Source organism: Nicotiana tabacum, chromosome 3, assembly GCF_000715075.1.
Source record: "Nicotiana tabacum cultivar K326 chromosome 3, ASM71507v2, whole genome shotgun sequence".
NCBI classification, from domain to species: Eukaryota; Viridiplantae; Streptophyta; class Magnoliopsida; order Solanales; family Solanaceae; genus Nicotiana; species Nicotiana tabacum.
Genome location: NC_134082.1, coordinates 156,002,336 through 156,019,039, shown reverse-complemented (window position 1 = coordinate 156,019,039; position 16,704 = coordinate 156,002,336).

Sequence of the window (16,704 nt, the reverse complement as noted above, 5' to 3'; positions counted from 1 at the left end):
GAGTGGGGTCAAGGGCAGCCATGGTTGTGCTTTGGAGTTTTGAGGAAGAAGAAGGAGAATAGGGGGGCGGATGCTTTAGGCATTTTTAGGGTTTTCTTACTTTTTTTTTTGTTTTATTTTGTTTGTACAATAATAGGGGTGTTGGGTTATGGACTGGGTCGACCCAGTTCGAAATGGACTGGGTCATAGGGAAGGTTGGGCCATTTTTTGGGCCTGTGGCTTGAAATCGAAGAAGAGGCCCAATTCCTACTTTCTTTATATTTTCGCTCGCTTTTCTTCTTTTATTTTTCTAAAACTAAATTATAAAAATACTTAAACTATTATTAAGAACTAAATTAAGTTATAAAAGCGCAAATTAACTCCCAATATCAATTAACGCACAATTAAATAATAATTAAGCATAAAATTGTATATTTGGACATTAAATGCTAAAAATGCAAATGATGCCTATTTTTTGTAATTTTTTTAATTTTTGTAAAACACATCTAATTACTAACAATTGTAGAATTAAATCCTATATGCAAAATGCGACATATTTTTGTATTTTTATTAATTTACCAAATAAACACGCACAGACAAATACAAATAATTATTCAAAATATCACAAAATTGCACGCCAAAGAAAAATCATTTTATTTTTGAATTTTTGGGAGTAATTCTCATATAGGGCAAAAATCACGTTCTTACACTATTAATATTACCTCGTTATTTTTTTCTCGATATTTTATTATCATATCCAGTTCATTTCATTTGACTAGTAGGTGTCTTGACTGTCATTCATCATTACCCCACCGAGGTTAGTCTTGATACTTACTAGGCACCATCGTGGTGTGCTCATACTATACTTCTATACATTTTTTGTGTACAGATCTAGGAATTGATCGATAGTAGTTGTGCAGATCGTCGTGGTAGAGACTCAAGGCAACCTGTTGCTGCGTTCGCAGGCCTCGGAGTCACCTTCGTTTGTATTTATGTTCCATTGATTCCTTGTCGTTCTGGAATAGTGTTGTATTTATTTTGTATAACTACTCTTAGAAAGGCTTATGACTTGTACCACCGATTTTGGGAATTGTGATCTATTGAGAGTTATTTAATTTGAAGTCAGTAAATGTTAATATTATTTCAGTAAATATTAGGCTTACCTAGTTTAGAGACTAGGTGCCATCACGACTCCTTCGAAGGGATTTTGGGTCGTGACAATATTATATGTATGTCATTAGTGGGTAGCTAGTTTGATGACTTTGTGGTCATATAAGAGCTGAGCACTGAAGGAAACAGTTATTTTATCACGGCAATGTACTTAAACTATTTAAGATGCCCAAGAGCACAAGTAATCTGCAAACAGTAAGCATAGGATATGTACTACCATAAATAAAATGAATATAGTGATACATACCTTAATAAAATATGATTCAACTTAGCGGGGGTTAAGAATAAAATTAAAGCTTAGTGTTGATTACGTGTTATAAAATAAAAATAATTTAGTAAAATATAAAGAAGAAATAGAGATAGAAAGAAGGAGTATTTCCCTTCCTTTTTGGTGTATCTTTCCACTGCAATTACATAGCCTTGTATAGGCATAAAAAGTAAAGATTATTATAATAAAATATTGTAAGGGATAGACATAAAGTGGAAATCAATACACAAACTATTCATACATAGACTTCATCCACATACTATTTACAATAATAGAACCAATATTACTTGAGGAGAGAATAGTAATTTCAAGCAATAAGCTTTCCTAAAGGAGTTAAGGTCCACGATTGTGATGAAATAAATTGGGTCTCATAGGAGGTTCAAGTATAAGATATTTCAGTTGCCCAAAAATGGAAATCAAGAAATTAAATCACTAGAAAACTATTCTCTCCGGTCCATAGGTACACCCACTAAGGAAATACAAACTCCTAAAAAAAGATATATTTACTAAATTAACTAAAATAATCTGTAATGTGCTAGTTGAAATTCAGGAACAGAAGAAAGAAGAACATGAAAGATGAAGATGAACGAGAGAGAAAGCGAGAGATAGAGAGAACTAATAATTGTCAGAAGTGTTATTAATCTGTTAAGCTTCAATGAGTACAAACATGGTATTTATATACTAACTAATTTCTGGAATTCACTAACTAATTAACCATCTTAACTACCGCTAAACTAACTTAGTGTGGAATGTCCATAACATCCTTTCATTACAACAGTTCATTTCTCAACATTCCCCCTTAATCTAGGTAGTGCTAAAATAATGTAAACTCGTAGCTTGGAACTCAAGTAGTTATGTTGAACTTTGCATAATCCTTTAGTAAGGAGGTCTGCAGGTTGATCTCTGGTATTGATGTATTTAGTAGTTATCAAACCTTGAGTGATTTTCTCCCTTAGAAAATGGCAATCTATCTCAATGTATTTGGTTCGTTCAAGATAAAAAGGATTAGCTCATGTCACGACCCCAGTTCGCCCTCCATAAACTATCGTGACGGCACCTAGTCTCTACAACTAGGTAAGCCTAACAAATACGAAAAAAGAACAATTGCGGAAAGAAAATAATTAAAAACCGAGATAATAAAATGAAACAGTGTTTAAGTTGTTGTCTGGCATATAACAGTACAAGAATCTCAACCTAAGCACTCCCAAAATCCGGAACCCCATGAATCACAAGCTAAGAGATAGATAAAAAGCTCTATCTCCAGAGTGTATATCAAAAGGAAAATACATAAGGGCTATACTAGTACAGAAAATAGAAAAGGACTCCTCGGTCTACGGACGCGGCAGATATACCTCGAAGTCTCTACAAAAGCGCCTCGCCTCAAGGATGATAAGACTGAGTGGAAGTACCTGGATCTGCACATGAAAAACATGCATAGAAAGGGCATGAGTACACCACAGCGGTGCTTAGTAAGTGCCAAGCCTAACCTCGGTCGGGTAGTGATGAGGAAGGTCAGGGCCCTACTGAGGTTAAGTGAAATACAAGGTATAACAGTGTAGAATAAGACATTATAATAAGTCCAACAGTAAGAAGTAATACAGGATGGAAAGAACAACAACAAATGTAATAGAGACGAAATAATCACGGAAAGGAATACAGCTCAACACAGAGATAACAACCGGGAATTTCCCAGGATACCGTCTTATAGTCCCAAATATAAATATCCAGTGGATCTCCCACGATACCATCCTGTAGTCGGACTCATAATGTGCGGGGATCTCCCGGAATACCGATCCATAGTCCCAAATGTAAATACTCAGTACTGGGGAATGTACCGTGTGCAATCCCGTAGTTCTAATATAGAAGTGCAGGGGGATATCCCGGAATACCGATCTGTAGTCCCAAAGTAAACATGCAGGGGGGTCTCCCCGGATATCGTCCCGTAGTTCCAAAGTAAACACACAGCAACAACACGAAGAATACACAATTCAATTCAAATTCCATACCAAGGTAGAACAGGTATTTCTAGCCTAGCATGCTGCACATAATCCAAATAAGGCAGTTTGAGCAAGTAGAGCAATTAAGTCAATTAGACATGCTTCCCTAAGCTAACAACAAGCTTAAATTACAAGTAGTAAAAACAGAAAAGGGAACACAGTTAAAGTTACTTAATGAAAACAGGATTTTCAACAATTAGCACAAGTACGCACTCGTCACCTCACGTACAAGGCATTTCAAATATCAATAATACCAAATCCTAAGGAGAGTTCCCCCACACAAGGTTAGGCAAGCTACTTACCTCGAACCGGCTTAAAATCAATCCAAAACCACGTTCTTTCCACGAGTACTCGACTCCATACGGCCCAAATCTATTCAATTAAATTGCATAATGTAAATAACACTTCAAGTAACTCATTCTACAAATAAATTCTAAGCTAATACGCGAAATTCGGAAAAAAATAACCAAAACGCCCTCCTAGCCCATGTCTCGGAATCAGGTAAAATTTATATTTTTAGAATCCTCATACTCTCACGAGTCTAACCATACCAAAATTTTCGAAATCCAATATCAAATTCCCAATCAAAACACAAAATTTCGGTATAAGAACTTTCTCCAAATTTTTTCCCAATTTTCATCCCCAATCCGAAACTAAATGACAAAACTAAGATTAGATTATAGGAATACAACTAGAAAAGGATTAGGAATCATTACCCACTAATTTCCTCTTCAAAATCGCCCTCTCCCGAGCTCCAAATCAATTTTCTTACTTTTGATTTCAAACCCTCGAAATATCTTATTTCTGTCCACCAAATCTACTTCTGCGACCATGGGACTGCACCTGCGATCTCGCTTCTGTGGAAAAAGGGCCGCACCAGCAAAGATTCATTAAACCTCAAGCTTCTGCACCTGCGATCGACATACCGCACCTACGACTCTAGTCCTCTACGCGCCTGGCCGCATCTGCGGCTTGATTCTGCATCTGCGGGAGTCGAACCTGCGGCCTCTCAACCGCAGATGCGGTTATGATAGCAGCCATAAACTTCAGCTGCAACTCCAAATTCCTAACTTTTCGTCAATCACCCGAAATCACCCCGAGGCCCCGGGGACCTCAACCAAAAGCACAAACAAGTTTAATACCATTGTTCAAACTTATACGAATCTTCATCTCAAACAATATCGAATCAACCAATTAGCATCGGATTCAAGCTTAAGAACTTTAAAAACTCTCAAATCACGCTTTCGATCAAAAAGTCTATCAAACCTCGCTCGGATGACCTGAAATTTTGCAAGCATGTCACATTCAACACTATGGAGCTACTTCAACTTTCAGAATTCCATTCCGACCCTGATATCAAAATATCACTATCGAAATGGAAACTTCAAAAAATTCAACTTTCGGCATTTCAAGCCTAAATTAGCTACGGACCTCCAAAACACAATCCGAACACACCCATAAGCCCAAAATCACTCAACGGAGCTAACAGAATTGTCGGAATTCCATTTCGAGGTCGTCTTCACAATGCTCTGACTACGGCCCAAATTCTACAACTTAAACTCTCATTTATGGACTAAGTGTCCCAAAACTCTCCGAAACTCCAAATAAATCCTCCCGGCAACTCACACTAGAAGAAACAAACACGGGGAATGCAATTAATAGGGGATTGGGGTGTTAATTATTAAAATGATCGGCCGGATCGTTACAGCTGCAATCTACATTGCAGATTTGCTATCACTGTAGATTTAACTAGAAGGTTGAATTTTATTCCAATTTCCTTAAGCAATCCTTGCAGCCAAATTATCTCAGCAACAGTGGTTGCAATACTTCTATATTTAGCTTCAACAGAGCTTCTAGACATAGTAGTTTGTTTCTTGGATTTCCAAGAGACTAAGAAATCTCCTAGTTTGATAAGATAACTAGTTATAGATCTTCTGGAGTATGGGCATGAAGCCTAGTCTGTATCACAGTAGGCAGTGATGGTATTATTATTATTGCTACTTAGTAGAATACCTTGTCCTAGTTTATTCTTCGCATATCTGACAATCCTAATAGCTGCCTCCATATGGGACTTTTTAGGTTATTGAAGGAATTGACTCAAGGTTTGAACACTAAATGACATATCTAGTCGAGTCATAGTTAAATAGAGTAACTTTCCCAGTAACCTTTGATAAGTCTTCTGATCTTCTAAGGGCTCACTTTCAGATTGTTCTGATTTGTCACAGTGGTCATCATATTCCTTCGTAGTTGTCACGACCCGAACTTCCCACTCTCGGGAGTCGTGATGGCACCTACTCGTAAAAGCTAGGCAAGCCGGGTATTGCAGATTCATTAACCTTTTTACTTAGCCTTTTTAACAGCTCAATTAATAGGTGATCAACAGCGGAATAATTATAATAAACAGAAATATAGAAGACGAAAACTAATAGTTTAACCATAACTAGTACAGAATCCAACATATAATTCTACATAGAATTTGGTGTCACAATATCACGGACTATCTACGAACATTACAACTAGTGGTCTGAAGGAAAATAATACAAATATGTCTCTGAAATACATAAAAACAGAAGGAAAATATAGAAGGGGACGCCAAGGCCTGCGAGACTACCTCAGGTCTCCTGATGGACTGAAGGCAGCAACCTCTCTCTACGGTCCAAATGCTCCAGCACCGGAATCTACACACAGTACAGAGTGTAGTATCAACACAACCGATCCCATGTGCTGGTAAGTGTCGAGCCTAACCTCGGCGAAGTAGTGACGAGGCTAGGACAAGACTACCAAATAAACCTGTGCAGTTAAAGCATATACGGTAAGTAATAATAACGGAAACTAATAGTTAAAGATGGGAAAGGGAACATGCTGCGGGGAAATATCAAGTACCAACAGTAACTCAGGAGAAAAGCATAAAGAACATTTTAAAGTTCACATCAATAAGAATAAGGAAATAGTAACAAATCAATATCCACTTTTATTCTTTATTGTTGTGGGATCCAACTCATATATTACTGTTGCGGAGTGCAACACGATCCAATCATATATCACTGTTGCGACGTGCAACCCGATCCAGTCATATATCGTTGTTGCGGCGTGCAACCCGATCCAATCATATATCATTATTGCAGCATACAACCCAACCCCTCATGTCCTCCCTTATTACTCTATGTTGCAGCGTGCAACCCGATCCCATATAATATTGTTGCGGCGTGCAACCCGATCCCAATATATAATACAATACTAATCACAAAATAATCCCGACAAGGGAACAATAAAGAAGCAACAATATCGCGGCAAGGGAATCAACAATGAGAATAAGCATATACTGGCAAGGGAACTAACAGTGAGAATTAACTACGTCCCAGCAAGAGAATCAGCTATAACAAATTTGTTCCAACATTTAAGTTCACAATGAAACCTCATCTGGAACTAATACTCAACAATAAACAAATACCACGAGAATAATCATAATTCTTGCCCAACACGGAGAATCAACAACTTAGACATTTGTAGTACTTATTAAGAAACACAATGATTACAATTTAAGACTCACGGTCATGCTTGACAACGACGTATAGATACTCGTCACCACACCTATACGTCGTACAATACACTAACACATAGCAAATAAAGCACAATACCTATTCCCTCAAGCTAAGGTTAGACCAAACACTTACCTCGAACTTCCACGGCCAACTCAAGCCTCAAACACAGCTTTTCCTTTAGAATTTGCCTCCAATTTACTCGTACCTAGCCCAAATTAGTTTAACAACATCAATAAATGCTAATGAATTCAACCCCAAATGCTAAATTATAGGTTTTCTATCATTCTTCCTAAAAAGTCAAGAATCGAACCCGAGCCCGCTTGGTCAAAACTCGAGGTTTGGAACAAAACTCGATCTCCCATTCACCCACGAGCCCAAATATGCAATTAAATGGGTTTAGGCCTTAGGAGGTTTAGGCCTTAGGAGTTCGAAAATATGGAGTAAATGGGTTCTTCCCGATTTTTGGTTTTGTTTTAAAATGATTGGGTAGGACTTCATCACGTTCGTGATGGGTCAGGCCCAGATGGACTTCGTGTTCACGGTCAAGTGGCCGCATTAGCGTAGAACAGAATCCCTTCCCTCAGTCACCGGCCAAAAGGCCTTCGCGTTCGCGATAGCAGGTCCGCGTTCGCGAAGGGTAACTTCCCCCCAAGCTTCGCATTCGCGTCCTAAGCTCTGCGTTCGCGATGAACAAACTGAACCTGAGGAACTTGCCTAACGCGTTCGCCAGTGAAGCCACGCGAATGCGAAGAACGAAATCACTGAGCAGCTGAGACAGCAAAACCTGTAACCTTTCTAAGTGTAAAAACATCCTGTGGCCTATCCAAAACTCACCCGAGCTCTTAGAGCTCCAAACCAAACATGCACACTAACTCAAAAATATCATATGGACTTACTCGTGTGATCAAATCGCCAAGTTAACACCTTTAACAATGAATTTAGCATCAAAATCAAGGAAGAATCTCAAGAACTCTTAAGTTCAAATTTTAACAACCGAGGGTCCGATTCACGTCATATCAAGTCCATTTCATACCAAATTTTACAGGATAAACCTAAATACCATATAAGACCTGTACCGGGCTCCAGAACCAAAATACGAGCCCAACACCATCAAGTTCAAATACATTTAATTTCCAAAAACTCTTAAAATTTCAGTTAAACAATTTTCTTCAAAACTTCATTTCTCGGGCTTGGGACCTCGGAATTCAATTCCGGGCATACGCCTAAGTCCCATATTTTTCTACGGACCCTTCGGGACCGTCAAATCACGGGTCCGGGTCCATTTACCCAAAATGTTGACCGAAGTCAACTTAAATTCATTTTTAAAAGCTAAATTAGCATTTTTATCAAATTTTCACATAAAAGCGTTACGTTCGGATCGCGCACGCAAATTGAGGTAAGATAAAAGGAGGCTTTTAAGGCCTCGGAACACAAAATTCACTAGTATATCAAGTGATGACCTTTTGGGTCATCACATCATCCACCTATAAGACAATTGTTCGTCCTTGAACGGACATAGAAAAGAAGTACTTGAGTCGGGGAAAAGATGGGGATATCGGCTTCGCATATCGTACTGGACTCCCAGGTAGCTGCCTCGGCAGGCTGACCTCTCCACCGAACACTAACAGAAGTGTAACTCTTCAATCTCAACTGACGAACCTCTTGGTCTAGAATAGCTACCAGCTCCTCCTCATAAGTCAAATCCTTGACCAATTGGACAGTGCTGAAGTCTAACACATGGGATGGATCACCATGATACTTTCGAAGCATGGACACATGAAACACCGGGTGCACAGCTGATAAACTCGGCGGCAACGCAAGCCTGTAAGCCATCTCTCCCACTCGATCAAGAATCTCAAAAGGACCAATAAACCTAGGGCTTAGCTTGCCCTTATTCCCAAATATCACCACGCCCTTCATGGGCAACACCCGGAGCAGCACTCGCTCTCCGACCATATATGCCACATCACAAACCTTGCGGTCGGCATAACTCTTCTGCCTGGACTTAGCTGTACAAAGCCTATCCTGAATGATCTGCACCTTGTCCAAGGCATCCTGTACAAGATTTGTACCTAACAACTGAGCCTCTTCCGGCTCAAACCATCCAACCGGCTACCGACACCGCCTACTATATAAAACCTCATAGGGAGCCATCTGGATGCTCGACTGGTAGCTGTTGTTGTAGGCAAACTCTGCTAAAGGCAAGAACTGATCCCACGAACCTTCAAAGTCCATAACACAAGATCGGAGCATATCCTCTGATGAGTGGTGATTTTACCACTCATTCTTTTCTTTAGCTTTTATGTCCTTTACCTATAATATGAGGTCATTTATGGTGTGTATTATTAGATTTTCATGTAAATGATGCCATGAAGTGATTTGAATTCAACTGGAGTGGAATTGAGCAAAAAAGGGTGAAAATCAGGCAAAATTCCCTTGTGATTTCGCATCTGCGGAAGGTTGGTCGCAAAAGCGACTCCGCTTATACATGAGAAGTCCCGCATCTGTAAAAATGGGCGACCTTGTAAGATATCGCATCTACGATTGGATTATCGCTTCTGCGTTGCGCATCTGTGCTGGGAAGACCGCATCTGCGGTGGAAAAGATTATTTGACATTTCGCTTTTGTGATAGGATTTTCGCATCTGCGAAACCGCACCTGTGAGTATTCTTCCGCAGGTGTGGTCAACGGGCATCAAACCTAGCCTAATTAGGCATTTCACATGTTCTCATTTCCAAACCCACAAATACTCGACCTAGTAGATTTTTGGTAAATCTTTGGCTTATTTTTACTTCCAAGATACTAGAGAGAACAAGGTTGGAAGCTAGGGCTTTGCACACACACTTTAGTCTTGAAGATTTAAAGCTTTTGATTGAGATTTTCTTACCCATTTATGTTGCTTTCTTCATTTCCTTGCTTTGTATTGTATATTTAAGTGTGTAGTATTTTATTCAACACTTGAATCTTGTTTATGGAAATATTCATTGTTAAAGTGTGGATTAAATACCTTGTTGTGCTTATGTATTGAATGATTTTTATCCTTTTATGAAGTAAGTTGTTGTTTCTTTAATTATTCTTGTTCTTTAATGTTTACAAAGGGATTAGCTAACCGTAGGACTCGTCCATTAACTCTGAATTAATTTTGGAAAAGATAATTTGGGATTGGGAAAGATTAATTAACAAGAACTTGAGGTTTTAACCCTCATTTTATAGATTCTACCTAGGGATAGGATTGAACTACTTGTAGTCATTCTGGGTGTCCTTAATCTCTTAATTGTTTTAGGGATAATTCAATTAGGAAGTCTTGTTAGTCTTTGGAAGAAGCTAATTAAGAATTATTATCCGTGGCTAATTAACATAAACTCGCTCATATTTGTAAAATTGTGAAATACATTGGATCGTTACTTGAGTGTAATTTTCGATGCATCCATCCTTGTAGCCATTGATCATTTTACTTGCTTTCTAGGTTAGTTTACATTTCCGCATTTAGATAGAAATATTTTCAAAAACCAATTCTAAGTGTTTGGTATTGCATAACAAGTGATAATTCTCTTACATTCCTAATCGCTTACATATTGTTCTCTATGGGATTCGACCCCGACTCATAGTTGGATAAATTATATTGCATGCGACCGTGTCCATTTACTTTTTAGTAGAGGATTTTGACATCATCATCCTCCAAAATATAAATAGTACACTCAGACTGTCCGTCCGTCTGGGGATGAAATGTTGTGCTCAACTCGACCCGTGTGCCCAACTCACGCTGAACTGCCCTCCAGAAATGCGAGGTAAACTGCGTACCTCGATCAGAAATGATAGACATGGGCACACCATGAAGACAAACAATATCTCAGATATAGATCTCAGCTAACCTCTCGGGCGAATAGGATACTGCCACAGGAATGAAATGTGCTAACTTAGTCAGCCTATCAACAATAACCCACACTACATCAAACTTCCTCTGAGTTTGTGGGAGTCAAACAATAAAGTCCATAGTGATACGCTCCCACTTTTACTCATGAAGCTCAATCCTCTTAAACAAACCACCATGACCTATGATGCTCGTACTTTAACTACTGATAGTTCAAACACCGAGCTACATAGGAAACAATGTCCTTCTTCATCCTATTCCACCAATAATGCTGCCGCAAATCCTGGTACATCTTAGCGGCGCTCGGATGAATAGAATACCGGGAACTATGAGCCTCTTCTAGAATCAACTCATGCAGTCCATCAACATTAGGCATACAAATACGATCCTGCATCCTCAGAACTCCATCATCTCCAACTGTAACCTGCTTGGCACCATCGTGTCGCACTATGTCTCTAAGGACAAGCAAATGAGGATCATCATACTGCCGATCTCGGATACTCTAAAATAACGAAGAACGAGCGACCGTGCAAGCTAAAACACGGCTGGGCTCAGAAACATCCAACCTCATGAACTGATTGGCCAAAGCCTGACATCCAAAGCAAGCGGTCTCTCACCGATTGGGATATACGCAAGGCTGCCCATACTGGCTGACTTCCTACTCAATGCATCGGCCACCACATTGGCCTTTCCCGGATGATACAAGATGGTGATATCATAGTCTTTCAACAGCTCCAACCACCTCCTCTGCCTCAAATTTAGCTCCTTCTACTTGAACAAATATTGCAAACTCTTGTGATCTGTGAACACCTCACATGACATGCCATATAAATAATGCCTCCAAATCTTCAGCGCGTGAACAATGGCTGCTAACTCCAAATCATGAACTGGATAATTCTTCATGTGGGTCTTCAACTGTCGCGAAGCATATGCAATAACCTTGTCATTCTACATTAACATTGAACCAAGTACAATACGCGATGCATCACAATATACTGTATATGGTCCTAAACCTGTGGGCAAAACCAACACTAGCGCCATAGTCAAAGCTGTCTTGAGCTTCTGAAAGCTCGTCTCACACTCATCCAAACACCTGAACTGAGCACCCTTCTGGGTCAACCTGGTCATCGGGGCTGCAATAGATGAAAACCCCTCTACAAACCGACGGTAATAACCCGCCAAACCCAAGAAACTCCGGATCTATGTAGCTGATGTGGGTCTAAGCCAGTCCTTGACTGCCGCAATCTTCTTAGGATCCACCTGAATACCCTCTGTTGATACGACATGACCCAAGAATGCAACCAAAACTCACACTTCGAAAACTTGGCATACAACTAACTATTCCTCAGAGTCTGAAGAATGACTCGAAGATGTTGCTCGTGCTCCTCCCGGTTGCGGGAATAGATCAAAATATCATCAATGAAGAAAATCATGAAGGAATCCAAAAAAGGCTTGAACACTCAATTAATCAAGTCCATGAAAGTTGCTCGGGCATTTGTCAACCCAAATGACATTACTAAGAACTTATAATGCCCGTACTGAGTGCAAAAAGCTGTCTTAGGGACATCAGACGCCCTAATCCTCAATTGATGGTACCAGATCTCAAATCAATCTTCGAAAACACCTTGGCACCCTGAAGCTAATCAAACAAATCATCAATCCTTGGCAATGGATACTTATTCTTGATTGTGACATTGTTCAACTACCGATAATCTATACACATCTTCATCGATCCGTCCTTCTACTTAACAAACAATACTGGTGCACCCCAAGGTGAGACACTAGGCCTAATGAAGCCCTTATAAAGCAATTCTTGCAACTGTTCTTTCAGTTCTTTCAACTCTGGCAGGGCCATACGATACAGCGGAATAGAGTTGGGCTGAATGCCCAGAGCCAGATCAATGCAAAAGTCAATATCCCTATTGGGCGGCATACCCGGCAGGTCTACAAGAAATACCTCTGGAACTCATGTACAACAGGCACAGAATCCATAGAAGGAACCTCAACACTAGAATCATGAACATACGCCAAATAGGCCAAACATCCATTTTCAACCATACGCCGAGCCTTCATATATGAGATAACCCTACTGGTGGAATAACTAGGAGTCACTCTCTACTCTAAATGAGGTAGACCCGGCAAGGCTAAGGTCACAGTCTTGGCATGACAGTCCAAGATAGCGTGGTAAGGTGATAACCAGTCCATCTCCAATATGACATCAAAATCAACCATATCCAAAAGTAACAGATCTAGTAGAGTCTCAAAACCCCAATCATAGATATACATGAACGATGGACACTACCCACCGCAATAGAATCACCCACCCGTGTAGACACATATACAAGAGAACTCAAAGAATCACTAGGCATGACCACATACAGGGCAAAATAAGATGACACATAGGAGTATGTAGACCCTGGGTCAAATAATACTGAAGCATCTCTACTACAGACCAAAATGGTACCTGTGATAACTACATCGGAGGCCTCAGCCTCGGGCCTGGATGGAAGAGCATAACATCGGGGCTGGGCCCCACCACTCTGAGCTACGTCCCTGATATGGCCTCCTGCTAACTAGCCTCCACCTCTAGCGGTCTGACCTCCACCTCTAATACCACTACCTCCACCTCTAGCTCCTCTACCCCCACCCCTAGCTGGCGGAGCGGGCGGTGGAACACCTGGTGCCTAAACCATAGCACGGGAACCCTGCTGCTACGATTGAGTAGCCACCAATCTCGGACAAGCCCTCCGAATATGACCATACTCACCACACTCAAAGCATTCACCTGAGTGCTACGGCTGAGGGAACTGAGACAAAACCTAGCAGGCTGGCTGACCATGAGAATAGCTCTAAATAGGAGGTTCTCTGATAGGAGCTGATGGTGCACGATAGGATTGCTGATCAGAATACTGCATATGAGAACCACAGCCACTTGAAGCACCATGAGAAGTCTGAAGTGCTGGATGAAACAACCTGGGATGATGGCCTCTACCAAAAGAATCCCTGCCTCCATATGATACACCACTAAACCTGCTTGAATGACGGGGCCTCTTGTCAGACCCCTGACTACTACCCTGTGATAGAACCATCTCAACTCTCCTAGCCATATTGGCGGCATCCTGAAAAGAAATCTCGCTCCCAGTCTCCTTAGCCATCTGCAATTGAATCGGCTGAGCGAGTCCCTCGATGAACCTCCTTACCCTCTCTCTCTTGGTGGGAAGTATGATAAGAGCATGACGGGCCAACACAATGAATCTAGTCTCGTACTGAGTGACAGTTATAGAACCATGCCGGAGATGCTGAAACTGCCTCCGATAGTCCTCACTCTGAGTATTAGGAAGAAACTTCTCTAAAAATAGCTGAGAGAACTGATCCCAAGTCAAGGTAGGCGACCCAGCTAGCCTAGCCAAACAATAATCCCTCCACCAAGTCTTGGAAGAACCTGACAGGCGAAAAGCAGCAAAGTCGACCCCATTGGTCTCCATTATCCCCATGTTCCGAAAAACCTCATGACAGCTGTCTAAATAATCCTGGGGATCCTCTATAGATGTACCACAATAATTAGTAGTGAACAGCTTGGTGAACCTGTCTAATCTCCACAAAGCATCAGCAGACATAGCTGCTCCATCACCGGTCTGAGCTACTACACCCGGCTGAACTGCTCCAACTGGCTGAGTTATTGGAGTCTAAAACTGGGGAACCATCTGCTCCAGAGTGCGGGTAGCGGGAGTCTGCGCTCCTCCCTCAGCCTGAGAAACGGCTGGTGCTACAAGAAGTAAGCCTTCCCGGGTGACACTCTCCATAAGGCCCACTACACGGACCAGAGCATCTTGGAGTACTAGGGTAGTAATGAACCCCTTTGGGACTAGAGCTGGGCCTACCGAAACTGTCTGGGTCGGAACCCCATCATCAAACTCTACCTGAGGTTCCACCGCTGGTGCTGCTACTCTAGGCTGAGCTCTGCCCCTGCCTCGGCCCCTAGCACGACCTTGACCTCACCCTCTGCCCCTCAGAGAACTGCTGCTGGGGGCTCGGGCTGCTGAGCAGATGAAGAAGCACGTATTCTCTCCATCTGCGAAAGAACAGAGTAGAAATTCAATTAGCATTGAGAAACCAAACCGCACGACAGAGATGAATAGAAGTGAAATTGTTCATAACTCTGCAACCTCTAGAGGAATAAGCACAGACGTCTCCGTACTGATCCCTTAGACTCTACCAAGCTTGTCCGTGAATTGTGAGACCTAAGCAAGCTAGAGCTCTGATACCAACTTGTCTCGACCCAGACTTCCCACCCTCGGAATTCGTGATGGCGCCTACTCGTGAAAGCTAGGCAAGTTGAGTATTATAGATTCATTAAACCTTTTACTTAGCCTTTTTAACAGTTCAATATAACAGGTGATCAACAGCGGAATAATTATAATAAACAGAAATGTGGAAGACGAAAACTAATAGTTTAACCATATACTAGTACAAAATCCAATATAAAACTCTACCCAGAATTTGGTGTCACAATGTCACGGACTATCTACGAATACTACAACCAGTGGTCTGAAGGAAAATAATACAAATTTGTCTCTGAAATACATAAAAACAGAAGAAAAAGATAGAAGGGGATGCCAAGGCCTGCAGGACTACCTCGGGTCTTCTGATGGAATGAAGGCAGCAACCTATCTCTACGGTCCAAATGCTCCAGCACCGGGATCTACACACAGTGCAGAGTGTAGTATCAGCAGAACCTACCCCATGTGCTGATAAGTGTCAAGCCTAACCTCGGTGAAGTAGTGACGAGGCTAGGACAAGACTACCAAATAAACCTGTGCAGTTAAAGCATATATGGCAAGTAATAATAACGAAAACTAACAGTTAAAGATAGGAAGGGGAACATGCTACGGGGGAATATCAAGTACCAACAGTAACTCAGGAGAAAAGCACAAAGAACATTTTAAATTTCGCATCAGTAAGAATAAGGAAACAGTAACAAATTAATATCCACTTTTATTCTTTATTGTTGCGGTGCGCAACCCGATCCAACTCATATATTACTGTTGCGTCGTGCAACCCGATCCAATCATATATCAATGTTGCGGCATGCAACTCGATCCAGTCATATATCGTTGTTGCGGCGTGCAACCCGATCCAATCATATCTCACTGTTGCGGCGTGCAACCCGACCCCTCCTATCCTCCCTTATTACTCCATGTTGCGGCGTACATCCCGATCTCACATAATATTATTGTGGCATGCAACCTGATCCCAATATACAATTCAACACCAAGAATCCCAACAAGGGAACAATAAGAAAGCAACAATATCCCGACAAGGGAATCAACAATGAGAATAAGCACATCCTGGCAAGGGAACTAACAGTAAGAATTAACTACGTCCCGGTAAGGGAATCAGCTATAACCAAATTTGTACCAATATTTAAGTTCACAATGAAACCTCATCTGGAACCAATACTCAACAATAAACAAATACCACGAGAATAACCAAAATTCTTGCCCAACACGGAGAATCAACAACTTAGACATTTGTAGTACTTATTAAGAAACACAACAATTACAATTTAATACTCACGGGCATACTGGACAATGACGTATAGATACTCGTCACCATATCTATACGACATACACTATACTAGCACATAGCAAATAAAGCACAATACTGATTCCCTCAAGCTAAGGTTATACCAAACACTTACCTCGAACTTCCACGACCAACTCAAGCATCAAAAACCGCTTTTCCTTTAGAATTTGCCTCCAATTTACTCGTATCTAGCCCAAATTAGTTTAACAACATCAATAAATGCTAAAGAATTCAACCCCAAAATGCTAAATTATAGGTTTTCTATTATTCTTTCCAAAAAGTCAAGAATCG